This window comes from Megascapheus bottae, chromosome 6 (genome assembly GCF_031878675.1).
Source record: "Megascapheus bottae isolate mThoBot1 chromosome 6, mThoBot2.hap1, whole genome shotgun sequence".
Lineage (NCBI taxonomy): Eukaryota > Metazoa > Chordata > Mammalia > Rodentia > Geomyidae > Megascapheus > Megascapheus bottae.
The window spans coordinates 27,799,967-27,819,460 of NC_143514.1; positions in this window are offsets into that span (position 1 = coordinate 27,799,967).

Sequence of the window (19,494 nt, forward strand, 5' to 3'; positions counted from 1 at the left end):
AAGGGTAATCATTCGGCTTTTTCAGAAACATGAAAACAAACAATACTTACTGACAGGTCAGGATTAATGTTTTACCTTCTAAAAAAGGCCTACTTGATGTGGAAAAAAATGAAAAGCAATTTTTAACAAGGAGGGTTAATTTTGAATCGATAATGAAGCTTTTATTTTTACCTGTGTAAGGCCAGGTATAAAGGCAACAGAGTTACACTACTGATAACCACAGGTATGCTTTTTAGAAAAGGAGGATCAGAAACCATGTGGCACAAGCTTGTTCTGCTCTACAGAAGCCAAATATAGCTATCACTCTCTTTCAGTGTGTACTGAGAAGTACATTATGCACATGATAAATGTCTGTGTATCTTTAATTAAAAAGAGATACTCTAAATCATATTTCTTTCATGTCTAGATGGGCAACTGTAAGTCTGAGAATCAGTACTTAGTTATGGAACTAACCCTACACATCTGTCACATACAGATAGCTTCCATCTAATTCTCAATTTTTTCAGCTACAGAATGCCAATAAATTACTATTGTGTTTTCGGTGTCTTTGTCTCCTGCCTATTTCACAGGTTTTGCTGGGATCATTTAAAAATAAACAAATAATATAAAGCATTAATATCATCTCCCATGTACTGAACTCTAACTTAATAAATGTAAGCAAAATATACTCCAGTATAATCTCATTTAGCTATTAAAACTCACCTATGAAATGAGTTACTCTGATACAATCTTCAGTTGAGAATAATAAAACTCAAGATTTCAAATTGCACAGATTATGCATAGAAAAAGCTGAGATTCATTCCCAAGAAGTTCAGGTGATATCTTGCATATTAATCTATTGATCAAATACCAACAAGAAAAATATTCCCTTCTCTTGACCTCTTTGTTTTCCAACAATGATGATGTTGATGATCTCTTGCTGATAAAAACGCTTTCCAAAATCAAGTTCTAAATTAACAGGAAATAACAGGATGCCAAATCACCAAAATCAAGTCAAAACAAAAATAAACAAATAAAATTTTAGAGAAAAGAACTGTGTCTCCTTACAAGGAAGGCCCAAATTTTCCTTGCCTCTTACCTTGCCTAGGCTGAGGTGATTATCTTACTACTTTTCTTTCTTCTTTGCCCTTGAAGGCTGCGCAGAGTTGCTTTATACTTATGACATTGCAACAATATTATGTAGAGCCAGAAAGCTTTAGAAATTAAAATCTGCAGTGGAAAAGGTGATAGCGGACTACCAAAAATCCTTTCCTGCCTTTCAAAATCCAGTTAAGGGCATTTAATCTTTCTTAACTGAGGAAAAGATGCAAATAAACCCTTTGACCAAACTGCTATCTAATTAGACCAAGAGCACCAAAAGTCACCTTCTCTTACTCCAGCTAGCACTGAAAGGCACAAAGGTCTGTCTGTTTGGGATGATTGTTCCCTTAGGTAGATAATTGAAATGATTCTACTCTGGCTGCTCAAGCACTGAAGTGTCATAGTGATGAGTGTCATAAGATAAATATAGGGATAGCTTACAAATATTTCTTTTTGCAATCTGGTATTGCATATGGATGCCTGGAATAAGTAATGTAAATTAGTCTCTTCTAATTTACATTTAAACAGGGGCTTAAGAAGGATCAGGGAGCACCACTCTGCCTTGAAAAGCTACAGCCTGAAAGACTGACAGGGATTGGCCTCAGTATTATAATTATTATCAAGTTCCAACTAAAAAGGGAGCCTTGTTAGGAATGGAACTGTCTCTGCAGGGGATATCCTAGACTGCAGTGCTTGGATAAAATATGAATCAAGGACTAATGCCAAAAAACCTAAATTACATTTTTGAAAGAGGATGTTACATTAAAATAGTGATAAGCTGGATAATTATAGGGAATTTCATGTATTTTCTAGCATAATTAATGACATGAAATACCAAGTTTAGAATTTAAAATCCATCTATTTTAAATTATGCCATTAAATTTACATATATCATTAGAATAAAAATAAATGTAGAATGGTATGATCAATAAGTATAAACTAAACACGGATTAGATATTTGGCCATTGTGAATATTACAAAGAAAGCAAGAATTACTTCTCATATTAAGTAGGTTCTTGTTAACTGCAGGGCATTTGCTAAAACTAATATTAATATTATCTTAGTTAACTTTTCATATATAACAAGTACTGGGTAAATAAACCCTGTATGAAATCTGGAATGTAATTTATAATGAATTTGTGCTAATGATAGCTAATGTGCCTACTTGAAATGGAAGCTTTATTGAGAATAAATGTTGCTCATTTACTTCAAAGGGTGTTATAAACATGTGTAATTTGGTAGTAATTTAATGGATAAAACTATATTAGCTATATAAGTATGATTTACAAATTTCCTATGACAATGCAGTATACACATTGTTCATACTCTTTACAAAATATAAAACCTGCAAAATCTCTTAGATATTGTAGACACTCTAGAGACCTAACCAATAAATATTTGATAATACAGTATAGAGAACAGTGCTCCCCCAAAATTTCCACATCCTAATCCTTGAGATCTTGTTACAAGGCAAAAATGTATTGCAATATAGCTAAGGATATTTACCCTAAGAAAGAAGCATTATCTATATCCTGGAATATGTGCCCAGTGTAATCACATGAACCTTCAAAAGCCAATAATTTCTCAAGACAAGTCCAAAGCAATGTGGACTGTGAAACAGAGAAGTCAAGAGAGAAAGTGAGAGTACAGTACATGAGGGAGCTGACCCTCCACCCCGCTTTGCTCCCTTTGAAGACAAAGGTCATTCAGGAAGCTGCTAAAAGCTGAGATCATCTACTGAGAAGAGATAGACCATAACTGGGTTTGTTTTGGTCTTATTTTTGTCCTATAACAGCCTGGATATTAAATTCTGTCAAAGAATTTAGTAAGCCTGGAAGCAGAACATCCTGGATAGGACACAGCTCTGGTGACACGATTTTAGCCTCCAAATACAGCAAGGTAAAAAGACATTTATATTGCTTTAAGCCACTCCATTTGTATTGTTTTCTTAAAATTTCCATGCTTTTCCCCATCTCCTTCCTTGTCTTTACATTTCATTTCCAATTATTCTCTTAGAGATTGCACATCTCTAAGATGTGGAAGAGAGTGAGGAAAGGAATAACATTGTCCAAAGGGAATATACTTTTACCTGACTCATGGACATATAACCCCGCTGAGCATGACTTTTATAGTAAATATAATAATAAATGCATTTTTAAAAGATTCCACATCCCCAAATATCACCTACCTGCTTTGAAACATGGCAATTTCTACCTGAGGTCCCTTCCTTCATCTAACCTAGTCTCCATCAAATCTATTGGCTGGCAACTCTACAGACATGATGATGCTCTTTGCACAAGGGAAATGAGTGCATTTTTGTGCTTATGATTATCTCTCAACCTCTTTTTGTGAGCTGGTTCACAGTTTGATGTCAAGCACACACTTGCTGTAGAGCCCATTGTGCTAAATGCACTGCATACATTCTTTCATTTAGACTTCTCTGAAGTGGTGATGTAAGCACAGGAAACAACTGATGCCGAGTGAACCATTTACCCAAAGAGCCACAGTTAATTGTTATTAGGTCTCTGCTTGAAGCCAAACAATCAGAGTCCATACTCAATATTCTGAATCACCTTACCATATTTTTATCTGTCGTCCAGGTCTTAAAAGCTTTATGTTCCTCCCATATTCTTTTCCATTTTCATTTTTCCCCTACATGAACCATTCTTCTCTCCATCATTATTTAGAGAACCATGTCTGATAGTTTATGTGAACTTAAGGAGGACCTACTAGAAGATTGTTGTGCCCAGAGTAATATGTGAATGTTCTAGCTTCAGAAGTTTTCTTCATAGGATTTTATGTGAAGTCATTCTAGGTTTTGTTAATTCTGGAAGTGTCTCCAGACTTGCATTTCCTTAATGCAAGTGCTCCAAGAACAGCCATCCTGGCTGATTCTGCTAGTCACCATGCCCTCAGTGCTTGTTTCCAGCAAGTAGATGCTTCATCAACATAGGATGGTAGACAGAAGTAGTAATGCTTCCCTATTGTCTTCACCAAATTAGCTAATGTGATAGCTACAACAAGCAAAATATATTCTGAATGTTATATAATCCATGTTATTTTGATTCTAATTTATGGTGATCATGTGATTATTCTGTGTGAATGGCCTTATATGTGAATATCTTCATATGATTATTATCCTTATTTCATATATCTGAAATCAAGGCAAAGCTTGGGGTAAGTTTTTTTTCCAGAATCACATAGCTAGAAAAATTGAAGAATAAAATATAAAATGTTTTACTCCAAAGATTATTGCCAAAAGTGCTATAAATCCTGCCTTCTTAATAATAAAGCTATTGTACTATGTGGAATAATAACATATTTACTTTATAATTCATTGCACTGGTATGCAGAGAGAAAAGATATCATTATAATGGAGTTTGTAATACAAGGTAGACAGGTTGGTAGAAAGAAAAAGGAAGAAGTATACAAAATAAAGCAGAGGTGTGTCTGACTAATGATAGTGAAGGAGTAAATGTACACAAATACAATCACATGGCATTGTAGTAACCACAGCTATCCACACACAAGCAAATGCAAAACAAATAAGCAAGTAATTTGTTTGGTCTGATTTTTTTCTTAAGTCCCCCTCTCACTATATGAGAAGATAAATGTAGAAATCTATCCGAAAATTATGATTAAGCACACTTGCTTTAATTTTTTTAAGTTGAAATATTTTTATTAAACCTCCAGTAGTTCTGTATTCTAAATCCAGTGAAGAAATATCATTACAGGAAGAAAACACACATTGAAAATTCACATGCTAGCACTATATTTGAGAAATTTGGGAACTGAAGATAAAAAGAAACTCATTTTCTATAAATCCTGAAACATTATCAGGATGGTACATTAAATTTTTCATATTAAATTTCTATTTAGCATATTATAAAATTAAATATGACAGCTCTCTTTTAAATAATTACAAAGTATAAAGTTTAAATATAATTAATAATGATATGTATTACCATATAAAGTCTATCTAATCAATTTCATAATACTATATACATATGATGTTGAATGCTATTAAAATACATGAATATAGCTCCCTTTAAAGCAGTTTTCCTCTGCTGTTGGGCATATCACCAAATGTTTTAATTTATTCTATAAACATTGTCTTGACACTATTGGTTTCTGTAATTATTTTTTGGATTACTACAGAAACATTACAGTATTTTGGTTTTATGGAGTCTACGGGCACAATTAAATTGCATTATATGATGCAATATGATATCTTAGATTGTTGCCCGAATTGAGCCAGATAAGTACACATGAGTTAAATTTTATCCTATCATTTATTTAATTCTAATCAGTTTAGGAACTGGGTGGCAGGAGATAGTAAATCTAAGGACTTAAAGGAAATTGTGTATTTATGAATCAAGTTTGACATATCTGTAAAAGCATTTTTAAGGCATCAATTTCATTCAAAATAATCACATCATTTTTATCATTAACAGATTTGAAACAGACATTTCTGTGTTTCAATTACTCAATCAGTTGGTCCATACATATTAAGTATCTCCTGTGTAGTTCTAGTAATTGCATCTACATTCAAAGCTGGAATAATGATAATTGGTTATACACTTTTTCAATTAATACCTTACTGAAAATATTTCTAAACATATTAGTATAGCATTTATTTTAATGAAAATTTGATAATAGGCATGAAAAAAACAAGAATGGAGCAGATGTAGAATAACTGTTGAAACACCAAACATTATGGTATCCTGGTTGAAGATTTTGATAAAGCTCAGTTTCTCCTTCTCTAAAATCCCTTCTACCTCCCCACATTTGAATATCTCTTACGTTCTCCCTTTAAACACACACCACTCCCAGAAATCTTGTCCAACCAGCAAACATTAAAAGGCTCCTATTTGGCCAATTGTATCCAATACATGTGTTAACATCTTGGTGATCTGAATTTTTACAACCAAGCTTATAAAAGTATGTTGTGAACTGAGCCTTGCTAATCCATCCATTCAAGCCCCATAGAAACAGGCTGTATCACATCCTCAACAATTCTCCTTCCCTCAGATCATTTGCATAATAAATATACATACTATTAAAAATAATAATGATGATTTTTGTCTCTCCTGTTATTGTTGTTTTGTTGGGCTCTATATAAAATATACTTCAAAATAACAATTTATTTTTTTTTCTTCTCTGAATTTCTTTTTTTTTTTTTGTGCCAGTCCTGGGCTTGAGCTCAGAGCCTGAGCACTGTCCTTGGACTTTCTCAAGGCTAGAGCTCTACCACTTGAGCCTCAGCACCACTTCTCTTTTTTCTATGTATGTGGAACTGAGCACTCCAACCCGGGTCTTGGTGCATGCTAGGCAAGCCCTCTATCACTAGGCCAAACTCCCGGTCCCTGTGTTTACTTTTTAAACCAAAGTTGTACATGCAAATAAAATACATTCAAATACAAATTTGTTTAAGAAAAGATTACATCATGTTACTGTCCCTAGTGGCAGGCAATTTAAAATTACTTAGCAAAATTGTTGGATATTATATGATAAATTTTGCCCCCCATACATATATTCAAGTCCTATCAATCCTTACTAAGTGAGATGGTGACATAGGGATAATTAACAATACTAATCTTTAAATTGGTAATAAATTGTTAATAACTCAAGGGCTCATTAATGTGTATATTTATAAGAGAAAAAATGATTCCAGACATGCACTGAGGGAGAAATAGGGAAATGATCATTTACAAAGCCAGGAGAGAGGCCTCTGAAGAAACTAACTCTTCTGGTATCTTGAACTTGTATCTGCAGCTTCTAAAATTTATGAAAAAATAAAAGTCTAGTCTTTGAGCTAACCAATCTATGTTTGTTATAGATGGTCTCCAAACTACAATGGTTTTGCTTACAACTTTTATGGTGGGTTTATGGTAATGTAGCCCATTATAAATCAAAGAGTACCAGTTCTTTGTTATGGCAGCCCTAGCAAACTAATACAGCATTCTTATCTTCACATAATACATTAAATATACCATATTGCTTCTTGATTTTTCAGATGCAGGCAATATAAATTGATTTCCTCCTAAGGAAAGATGAAAATTTACATCACTTTCAGTACTCCTCCATTCATACTTACATACATGGGCAACAATGCCATACATAGTCTCCCAAAATAGTTACTGTATTTCACTGATCTATGAAGCTATTGATTTCAAGAGGCACTATCATTTTATGTACCACTAAGAAAGAAAAAGTCTTCCAATTGAACAATGACACAAAAGACTTTCTTATCACACAGACTTTTTGCTGATAAAAAGGTCTTTTAGAATTAACCAGTTATAGATTTTATCATATATCAGCAATAAGAAAATATGAGTAAAAGAAATTAAGGTATAACTGTGTTTCTTTTTTTAATGCAGAATTTGATTGCTGGAAAGCACTATTTTGACTCAGAGTTTTACCATCCAGATTTTTTCTTCTTTTCTTTTTCTTTTTTTAATTTTACTATTGGGGTAATGTATAGAGGGTTTACAGTTACATTTGTCAGGGTACATTACTTCTCACACATTGGTACCCCTTCTCGTGTTTTTGTCCCCTTTCCCCTCCTGCCACCTCCTCTCAATCATCTTGTTTCCCCCTTCCTTTCCTTATTTAAAATAAACAAACATATATACAATATAACAGGTAATAAAATCAGATAGAGTAACCACATGTCATTAATCATAGGAGAAAAAAAGAGAAAAGAAAAACATAGTACATTAAGAACAAAAATCACACAAGAAATTATATGGTACATTAAAAACAGCAATCACACAAGATAAAGCTCTTGTTTCCATATCCTGGAGTTCATTTCATTTGGTCTCATCCTATATGACCTTATGTACCTAGGTTTTGAGCTATTGTTATCCTCTGCTAGGAGAATCCCAGATGTGTACTAATTGTTACAAATGAGGAAAACCATTGAGTCTATGTTCCTTTGAGTCTGGCTTATTTCCCTTAATATGATTTTTTCTAAGTCTTTCCATTTCCTAACAAATGGGGCAATGTCATTCTTTCTGACAGCAGCATAGAATTCCATTGTGTATAAATACCACATCTTCTTGATCCAATCATCTACTGAGGGACATCTGAGTTGGTTCTATATCTTAGCTATACTAAATAATACTGCAATGAACATTGTGTTAGTAGTTTTAATATGGCCTTGGTTCTGAGCATTTAGGTAAATGCCAAGGAGTGGGATTCTTGGGTCACAGGAGAACTCTATGTTTAGTTTCTTAAGGAACTGCCATACTGCTTTCCATAGTGGTCGAATGAGTTTGCACTCCCACCAACAGTGTAGTAGTGATTCCTCCTGGCCACATCCCCTCCAGCATGTGCTGTTATTAGATTTCTTGATCATGGCCATTCTAACTGGAGTGAGGTGGAATCTCAGAGTTGTTTCGATTTGCATTTCTTTTATGGCCAGAGATGTGGAACATTTCTTTGTGTGTCTATAAGCCACTCATATTTCCCCTTCAGAGAGGTCTCTCTTTAAGTCTTTATCCCACCTTTTAATGGGATAATTGGCTTTTTTTTTTGAGGATTTGTTTTTAAGAGATGCAATTGTTTTAGCTGTAGATGTATTTTAGATATAAGGCCCTTAATGTCCAGATTTTTTTTTACAAGTTTATTCTTTGTACAATCAAAACATTCATTTGGGGAGGAGATTGAGGGGGGCGGCACAGGGGAGTCTGTCATGGGGCTTGAACTCTAAGTCTAGGCCCTGACCCTGAGCACTTCAGCTCAATCTCTCTACCACCTGAACCACAGTGTCACTTCCAGTTTTCTGGTGTTTAATGGGAGATAATTGTCTCAAGACCTTTTGTGCCAGGGCTGGCTTTGAACTATGATCTTCAGATCTCAGCCTCCTGAGTAGCTAAGAATATAGGCATAAGCCACTGGCACCCATCAAAAGAATTTTTAAACTACTAAAAGACTTCGCTGTTGGATTCATAATCCAGTGTTGTATGATCAGATAGCTAGGGTTTTTTCTTCCTCGTCAGTAAGATTAATAAATGTATCTATTTTACACCAATCTCACTTCCCACATCACTGGTCCCCACAGATCCGTAGCCACCACCAGATAGGTAGTCAATTGTAGAACACGTGTAGCAATTATTCACATTCATACTTGCACAGGTAATGACAACTTTATCCTCAAGTGCTGTCTGACCAGCAAATTTCTAGGATATTAATGCAGTATAATCCTTATTTGCATATGTGCATATGTTAACTTCATGTCAAAATTAGTAAAATTCAAGGAATCAGTTTGGCTGCAAAGCTATTTCCATATTACTTTTTAGAACTATGGAAATGATGATTTTGGTTAAGGTAGATTTAGGACCCTCACTGACTTTACCTTGTCCGTCTATGGGACACAAAAGCAAGGAACAAGTAGGTGAAAGTCATTCAAAGCCAACTGTCTTAGATTTCAGTTAGAAGTAAGTGTGGTGACCACTCCTGTAGTCCCATCACCCACTAGGCCAAGGGGGCAGAGCTCAGACTCAATTCCCCACTGGTTGAATTAGCCCACCAAAAATGAATATTCTGGGTGACTCCAGGCATCTTCGCACCATCTGTTCTGTTGAATGATTGACATTGGGGTTACATTGGCCCTGGAAGCCACCCTTCAATTCCCCATGGCTAGGGAACTCTACTGGTTACCCAAACAAGACAAAATAAGCCCTTTCTATCAATGGGACCCTAAGGGAATGGGCATCTGCCCTCTACCATGTGTCCTCACTCCCCCTCTACTGGCTACAGTAGTGCCTGGGCCATTGTCTGAAAGCCTAGCACAACCACTTTCACCTTAGCCAGTGGAGCCAGACTGCGAACCTGTGGGTGGAGCCATTTCAGGATCAAGCCCCTCCAAGAACACAGGGCCCTCAGCTGCAAATTGGCCTGGAGGGTGGAGGTGCACAGTCCAAGGGGCGGGAGGGAGAGCCAAAAGGTCATAGGAAAGTTTGTTAAAAGCAATATGGCATAGATGATGTTACAGGACAATAACGTTCAAGCCATCTCAGCTTTCTTTCCTCTTCCATCTTTCCCAGTGAGAGATGTTACAGAGTTTGACCATGGGTTAAGTGGGGGGAATTAACAGTGTAGAAGATGGATTTCTTATGGCTGGGTCTCCTTTCTGTAAAAGAATATTCCCACATAGGCTCAAAGGAGATCAGAGCTGGCACCTCGTGGTCTAATAGTTAATTGTCTCAAGGCTGCTCAGGCGGGAGCCCTGTAATACCATGTCTATGCTTCGGAATCCTGAGGTCAATCAAGATGAGATGACTGCCAATCTACCTAATTTATTGAGTTCCCTATTGTCTGGGATGAAGCCAGTCTCCTTTGCATGGCTACATTCAGCTGGACATCAAGAACCACATCCAGAGATTTCAAGAGCCAGGTATCTGGCACCATGGAACACTCCATTGCTGCCAGTAAAAAGCAAGAGTGCAAGAGCTCAACAACTATTGGCTTGTCCAGGACCTGAGAACAGTCAGCAATGTCTCTGTGAAAATATATCCAGTGGTCTCGAATTTATGCAGTCTCTTAGGCCTCATATCTGCTCGAGCTGCCTGGCTCACCTGTCTGGATCTCAAGCATGCATTTTTCTTCCTGTGCCTAGCTCTAGGTGAGCCAGCTACTCATTTTCTAAGAATGGAAGGACCCCTAGCCTTAGGGAAAAATAATAATAAACTGACCTTGACCCAGCTGCCAAAAGTGTTGAAAAACTTCCCCACATTATTGAGGGAAGCCTTGGATGGAGATTTATCTACTTGCCCAGGTTACCAACTGAACTATGTCATGCTACAATATTTAGAATATCTCTACCTAGCCAACCTTAGCCAGAAGGACTGTTGGAGAGGTACCCAAGCTTTGCAAGCTGTCTTGTCAGACAAGGAAAAGAACAAGGAAGAAATCCTCTGCCTACTCCAGACAGTATGGACACATGGCAGGTGACTAGAATCTACTATAAGGGACATCAGAAGGGCAGTGGCTCAGTCAGTAAAGGAAACAGGGATACAAAGAATGCTGTATGAGTCTGAAAGTCTCCCAGCCACAGCCCAGGTATTGAGGGCCCCCAAGCTTACTAGAAAGCCATGGAGGAGAAGAAGGAAATGGCAGGCTATATTCACACAATCCATACTTCATGTAAATAGTAAAATTAAGGATTTATAGTGGCATGTGTTTAGGTTAAGTGTGCCTTTCCACTTGAATTTCACACTTAATATTGGTCACGTTGTTCCACATGCCTAAGGCACACTTGGAATTTCAATGGACTCACGAGCGTTCATGTTGAACACAGTGTGAAGGCAACAGCATTAAGTTATGGAGCCTCTAGGTTGAGATCTTTGCCCTGGTGAGAGGATGCAAGCCTTATAAATCAGCCTGAGGGTGATGCTTGTCCATTTTGTTCCTTGATCCAAGTAATGACAGAAGATTCATCATCTTCAGAGGATGAGGCATTGGCACCTTCGTGCAAATACTTGTCTCTCTCTAGACACCAGCCTGTCTGTCAGCACTTTGATAGTGGACTTCCAACTCCAAAACTATGAAAATTTTCTTTTCTTTATAAGTTACCTGATCTCAGATAGTTTGTTATAATGGTAAAATTAAACTGATGCAATAGGCTTGTCACCATCCTATCTGTAAGGAAGTTGGTATCAGCTTAGCTTATGTTTAGAGATAATGGTGTAGTTTGCTCTTCCATATACCACAATGTTCCACATTGCTACAATGTATTATTAATAACCTATAACAGCTGCTACAGTTTTCACCAAGTCAACACAAAATAGTTCTCCTCTCTTGAAATATACACCATAATGTAGTACAATTTTTGCATCAACAAATACAACATGAAATATGCAGTATGCTGCTACAATGAGGAACATCGTTGACACACTGTATGAAAGTAGTTGGCATAAACAAAATATTTAAGATTCGTCTCTGCACAAGGAAATGAAATGTCTTGAACTCTTGCTGTTTATATATGAAAGCAGTTAAATAGAGATTGAACAAAGATATAAAACTTAAAGTCACATTATCATTAATAAATTTTGAATTTGAAATAAATTTTCCTAAATTATCAAAACTAAAATTCTAAAGACATGCCAGTGGCTCATGCCTATAATCCTAGATAGCCAGGAGGCTAAGATCCGAGGATCATGGCTCAAAGACAGCAGGGTAAAAAGGTTCCAAAGATTCTTACAAGAATTCTCACAAGAAAACCAGAAGGGCACTGTGGCTCAAAGTGGTAGAGCACAAGGCTTGAGCAGAAAAGCTCAGCTACAGTATCTAAGCTTTGAGTTCAAGGCCCACAATCAATGAAAATAAAAATAATAAAATTTTGATCAAGAATATAAGAGGAAATGACTGAAATATTTTAATTTTGCTTTGTTAAATTTTGTGGGAGTTGGTGAGTAAACTCTGTTCTAACTTGTATATGGGGCCATACAGAGGGAAGTGTAGAAGCATTATTACTGTTTAGAGGGAGCACTCAAGACTGAACTACTGAAGTATTGACCTGAACCAAGAGAAATATGTCCTAGAACCATGAAAGGATATTGATGGTCAAGAAAGGAAAAGCAATGGGTGCATGCATGAAGACAGAATAATGAAACCCATTAAAAATTATTTTTAAAGAAGAGGAAGGTTAAGAAAGAGTAAGATATAACACCCAATTTGAAAGAAATGGTTTTATTGTCAGTGTTCAACAAGTCAAACCTTTTGTTTCATGTAAAACTAGAGACCTTTGTATATTTCAACATTTATAAATTTGGAAGATTACGATGATGCTTAGTATTTTGAAAGTAAATAAGTGATTGTGATTTTAGCTAAGTATAACTATGCCACAATACTGTAAAATATATATAACTATTTAATTTCAATAATAAAAAAGAAAGAGTAAGAGAGAAGTGAACTTGATAGAAGTACATTAAAGATGGAATTATCATGATGCAATTTCTTTTCCCAGTTAATATATGCTAATATAAATAAATGAACACATTTTTTCAGTTCTGGGGCCTGAACTCAGGGCCTGAGCACTGTCCTTGAGTTTTCTCAGGGCTAGCACTCTACCCTTAAGCCACAGCCCCACTTCCAGCTTTTTCTGTGGATGTGGTACCAAGGAATTAAGCACAGGGCTTCATGAATGCTAGGCAAGCACTCTAACACTAGGCCACATTGCCAGCTCGAATACACATTTTTAAAAGAAAGATAACTCACAGTTTTTTTAACTTATTTTCAAATTTATACAGAGCTTTGTTTCACGAGTCAAATCTCTTATTTAAAAGTAAGAATTTATTGCATATACTATACCATTCTACCCAACTACTTTTACTCTATTATATTAGCCCCAGAGTGAGGAACTTATTTCTCTAAAATGCCTCTAAATCAAAACAACATTGGGGTGAAATATAACACAAAACAGGAGTATCAAATAAAAGATGTTGAGCAGAAAAGGAAGCTACAATACCCCCAATGAGCCTGAGAATATCGTCTCAGTTCTGTTAGATAGGACCTTCCTTCACATTACTGTTCAACTTAATTATGGTTAAGAAGTACACATGTGAAATTAATATTCAGGATTCCGATGATTGGAAAAGCAGCAGTGCCACTATTTGAAATCACAGACTTGTAATCCATCTTGTCCCATGGAACAACTAAGTTTAATATAATATCACTGCTCAAATTTCTGAAGAGAGAGGCAGTGTTTCTGTTTTTATTTAAAAAGGAATTATGCATATGTAACTTAAATATAAAAGGGGAGCTTTTGTTAAAGCCAAAAAGGAAGCACAAAGGTTCTATCCTTTGAGTCCCAAATGAAATAGTAATAATCCTCACTTAGCATATTTAGGTCTGTTTGGAAATCATTGCACACAAACCTTTGTCATATTCAAAATTCAAGCTCCGAGCTTTAAGTTCTTTTTTTTTTGTCCATCACAACTTTTCATGATCAGAGGTGGACATTCTAAATGAAGAATGATACCTGGAATAGACTGATGGAAGCTCCACGGTTATTCCCCATTTCCACCTTCTACCTCTCTCCATGATTGCTATTTAACCTTACACATGAAAAGATCCCAAGGAAATGGGGAAATTGCTTCTCTCAGCCTTTAGCTAGCCCCAAATAGTTCTGATTCTGTTATTCATTGATCCAAAATGTGTTTCCCTCAGCTACGTAGTGCAGACCAAACTTTTCCAGGATCTAATGAATGTCTTTTGGACAGGCCTTGCAATTTCCTAGATCTACTGACACGTATGTTACATGTCTTTGTATGAATCCCTGGATTTCACCCTTTCCACTCTGCTCCTGCCACACTGAGAGGAAGACATATGATAGATTGAAAAGACTTCTCCCATCTGTGGGGTCAAGCCTAGATTCCATGGCTCAATTTGTAGCCTGAGACCTGATTAAGATACTTACCTACACTGGATCTAACCACTTGTTGCCTTTTTTTTAAATTTATTTTTTGTAGGTAAATTGCAGATGTGTTGACTTAACAGGATGGTGAATATCAAGTACAAAAAAATGCAAACATATTTTTTAGTAAAAACTACTTCTGGGAGAGCCAAAGATGTTTCAACAATCTTATTTCTGCCCGTTCCTGGATTTTATTTCACCAAGAACAAAGTCAACGTTGAGGTTGGCTGTGTCGATGGTAATCGGCTCTGTTGGGGCAAGCGCACCTAATCAAAAAATACCTTTGTCGGGGTTGTGGAGCAAAAGGAACCCTACTACACTGCTGGTGGGATTGTAAACTAGTTCAGCCACTCTGGAAAGCAGTGTGGAGGTTCCTTAAAGAACTGAAAATGGACCTTCCCTATGATCCTGCCATACCACTTCTGGGCATCTATCCTGAACAGCATGACCCAGGATATTATAAAGACACCTGCTCAGCTATGTTCATCTCTGCACTATTCACAATAGCCAGGCAATGCAAACAATCCAGATGCCCTACTGCAGATGAATGGATACAGAAAATGTGGTATATATACACAATGGAATTCTACATAGCCAACAGACAAGATAAAATAATGGCATTTGCAGGGAAGTGGATGACTCTAGAGCGAATCATGTTGAGTGAGACAAGTCAAGAACTAAGGAACAAAAGGTGCATGGTATCCTTAATATGCGGCTATTAAAACCAAAGAGTACAAGAGTGAGGACTCAATAACTGCATACCCAAAGCTATGGACATGGTAATGGAAATACAAACATAACTATATAGACATAAAAACCTATGACTCTATAGACATAATGTTTTATTTCATAAATTAATGTTTCCATGACATACAATCCCTTAGCTTAATTTTGACTAAGTTATAAATACTAAGTCACAGTGATTAAAATTAGAGATTCCCTCCTTGAACACTTGTTTGTTAAACTTGTCATTTAAAATATGATGTAAACATAAGCCATATAATGAATGATTGTTGTTCTTAAGGTACTATGTTATCTCTCATCATTTTTGCTGCCCCTTGGTTATCTCATATTGTTACACTATCTCACTTTGTTATCTGATATATCGGATACATTTGTATTTGGTTATTTGAAATTGGATAGGGAAGGGGGGAAAACAAGATGAGGGGTGGGGGTGGGGAGAGGGAAATGGGGACCAAGACATGTGAAAGGGTATCAATGTATGGGAATTAATGCACCATCTATCTGGCGAATATCATGTAACCCTTCTATTAATTACAATAAAAAAATATATGAAAAAAAAATACCTTTGTGACCATGGCAACATCTGGTTCTCCATCTCAATCCTCATCTTTGACTCCCATTGCCTATTCCGGTTCCATGGTCCTTTCTTCCTTAGAACATCCTTGGCTCTGGCTTTCCTTCGATTTTTGCCGATTACGTTCTAACTCTTTGTAACACTCTCTCCCTTTGGGTCCCATTTGAAAATGTGGGTGAGATTGAGAGAGGCAGGGAGAATAATGGCAGGGATGACATTGAACAAGATGCATTGTACTCATAAATTGGCACGTGGAATTGAAAGTTTTTTCTACATATACTCCAAGATAATTTCAAAAATAAATCTTACTTCCAGAGCTATCTCTCTATAATGTTAAAAATCCTTCTTTGGGCAAGGATTATGGCCTAGTGGTAGAGTGCTTGCCTAGCATAAACCAAGCCTGGTTTCGATTTTTCAGTGCCACAATTAAGCCAGAAGTGGTTCTGTGGCTCAATGGTAGAGCTCTAGCCTTGAGTGAAAGAAGCTCAAGGACAGTACCCAGGCCCTGAGATTACGCCCGGGACTGGCAAAACAAAACAACAACAAAAACATTCTTTGCATTTTTTTCCAGCATTTGCTACTTTGTTTTTTCTGAACACATAACATAATTCATAGTGATCCTATTTGGCTAAGTAACTAAATGTGACCTCCATAAAGATCTTTTATTTCCAACATACTTAGGAAAGTGTCTAACTTATGGCAGGTGTCCAATAAATACAGTATTGCATAAATGAATGATAATCAAATTGCCATTATCCATTACTGTCCCACTTTTAAATGTCTGCATTGAATGTTCATTTAAATAAAGCAGTGAGGTTTTAAATATATTGCGGAAAAGTAAATAAAATATTGACTACTGCTATGATTTTTTTTCACTGTCTCTCTTGGTCTCCCCCACTCTCCCTGGCCCTTCCCTCTCCAAAGTCTCCATGTGGAACCCAATCTAGCCTTGAATTTAACAGTCCTCCTGGATGCAAAGAGCTGGGATTCTAAGCATGCACCATCATTAATTAATTGTTAATTGAAAACAGTAGTCTCCATCCTATAATAGGTGAAGCACCTTCACCATTTACCTTGTTTTCTTCAATGACAAAAATATAATATTTGGATTTCCATCACTTTCATTGTGAATATCAAATGGTTTTATGTATGTAACGTGCTTGAATTGGTACCTGAAAGTCAATGCTTAAAAAAAAAAAAAGAAGTGTTTACAGAATTGGCACATACCTCAGTCCTAAAATTAGTGTTTTCAGAAGTGGCATATACTTTGGTCTCTGTCAAGGGACAATTTAAATTAAATGATTAATTCATCTCACAGAGGATGAGGTCATAAAAGAGTAGACTCCAAACAGCTTAGGTCAACAGAGCCTTGTTGACTCACATAGGGTTAAAGAAAGTCTATAATTCTAATTATCAGAATTAGAATAATTTGATGTTGATATTACTTGACAAAATAAAAGTATTGATCCACTGGAATCCATAGAGATTATACCCTCAAAAAGTTTCAAAGCAAACTATGTTCACTGGCAACTTGTAACTAAATAGCTAAAAGTTATTTAAAAATTATACTGATCAAGATCAGAGTTGACAAAATATTTAATCATCTGCTAGTCAATAGACATTAAAATTTGTTAAATAAAATAGGCACTGAGTGGATTTATGGTCAGATGTAAGTCAGCAAGTCCTTGGACTCATCTGTTGCTATTTCTTTATTTTCTATTTTTTTCTGTTATTTACTGATGTATGTATTTTTGGTATATAGATTGAACATAGGTCCTCATTCAGTCTAAGAACTTCTGAACTACACTAACGTATTTCAGGTCCATATTTAGACTCCTGTAATGTACTATTAAAACTCTTGAGCAAAACTTCATTTCAATACATGGCTAGAAGGTGTTTTTTATTTTTTTAATATTGTACTACTACAAATTCAGAGTTATAAACTGGCAATAAACTCAATGTGTCTGTTTATAAAGATAAAATTTTTAAGAATCTATTAGTAGAAAGCTAAAAATAGCAAACGGTCCCATCTTTATATCTCAGTAGTCAGAATACAAATAAACATCCTTGGTGAGAACACATCAGTGCTTCCAATTAAGGCAATATAATTGCATGCTTTGAAGTGGAACAATGGAAAAAATCTGACAATCATTGTATTAATATGAGACACAGACTGTAGAGACATATAAAAAACAACATTTAATCTTCGTGAGGCATCTGCTTCTATATATTTTTTGCATAACATTTATGTTCTGTGTGTAAACACACACATTAGATAGATAAATAGATAGCTGGATAGATAAACATATGTTAAAGAGCTGGATGAAATCTGGTACAACCCACTAATTCATTTTAGTAAGCCATTGCTTACAGGGTTACTGCTGCAAGTTCTATTGTCTTCCACAGTTGCATTGTTTCCAGAGATGGTACAAAACATTTCCAGGATAATACCCAGACATTCCATTTACTCACCTGGCAGATTTGAAATGACCAGATGTGAGGGCAAAGTCTCCAGTAAACAAGGTAGTGGTATAAAAGCTAAGAGCATTGCTTTTCAACCTATGGGTGTCTAAAAGCATCGTTCTATCTATAAACTGAGTCTAGCATATCATCAATGAGTAAAATAAAATGAGTTAAACAATATTCTTTTGTAAATAACTATTATTTCCCAAATTCTTCATAAGATTACACAAGACTCTTACTTAATGATTGGTTTTTAAGTGTTACTGTTTCTTTCTTTTTTTTGTTCTGCTCTCTGAAATAACATGAAGAAAACTAATCATTGGTCTATTGCAAAATTCTTTAAGAATGAGAGCTGCCAGGCTACCATTCTGTGAAATTTCAACAAAATTATACTTTGATATTTTTTCTCAAGAAAGACATGTCTATGGAGTTCAAGAAAAGCCAAGGGGCACTTCCTGTTATCAATTATGTGAATGGATACTATTTCAGTGATGTGTAGTGATTAGAAATGTCTATGTGCTGTCCACCTTTGGAAAGGTGGACCATGATGAATTGTGGGACAACAGTTACATAAAATAGAGAAGTATCATTAGTACATTCTGGTTTATAACTGGTAATTCAGCAATGAAGCAGATATTCTGTTCTAGAACAAAGAATCAATCACTATTGCCTGGTATTCAGCCCCATCAAAGCAGTCACAATTAACCCTATCTTCTAGACTTTGCAATAAGTGCAACAAATACAGTTTCTCTTTCCATTTTTGTCTCTTGAGTTATTTTTAATTAAAAGTATGTAGATCTATTTTGTACCTACCATAAATGATGAAATATTTGCAGTGTATAAACCATCTTCCTATAGAACTTAAAATTCAAACACACTACAGTATAGTAAGATAGAGCAACTTTATATAATGTAAAATATCATAATATAAAATTTATTGATCCATAGTCTATATTTTTCTGTGAAATAGCCAATATTTGGTGGATAGTTATATTTTAGTGGAATGAATTTCAATGATCCTAAGGTGTACTTCCTCTCTAGTTCCTATGAATTTTAAGAACAGACTTCAAAACTCACAATTAAAAATTCATGAGAGTTTGGTATACAAATTTAAAATGTTCATCAGCTCACCGGTAGAAAACTGATACACAAAGAGGTACTTTTATTTCATTATCATACATGTCATTTCCTTACTTGCCAGAACCACTGGACA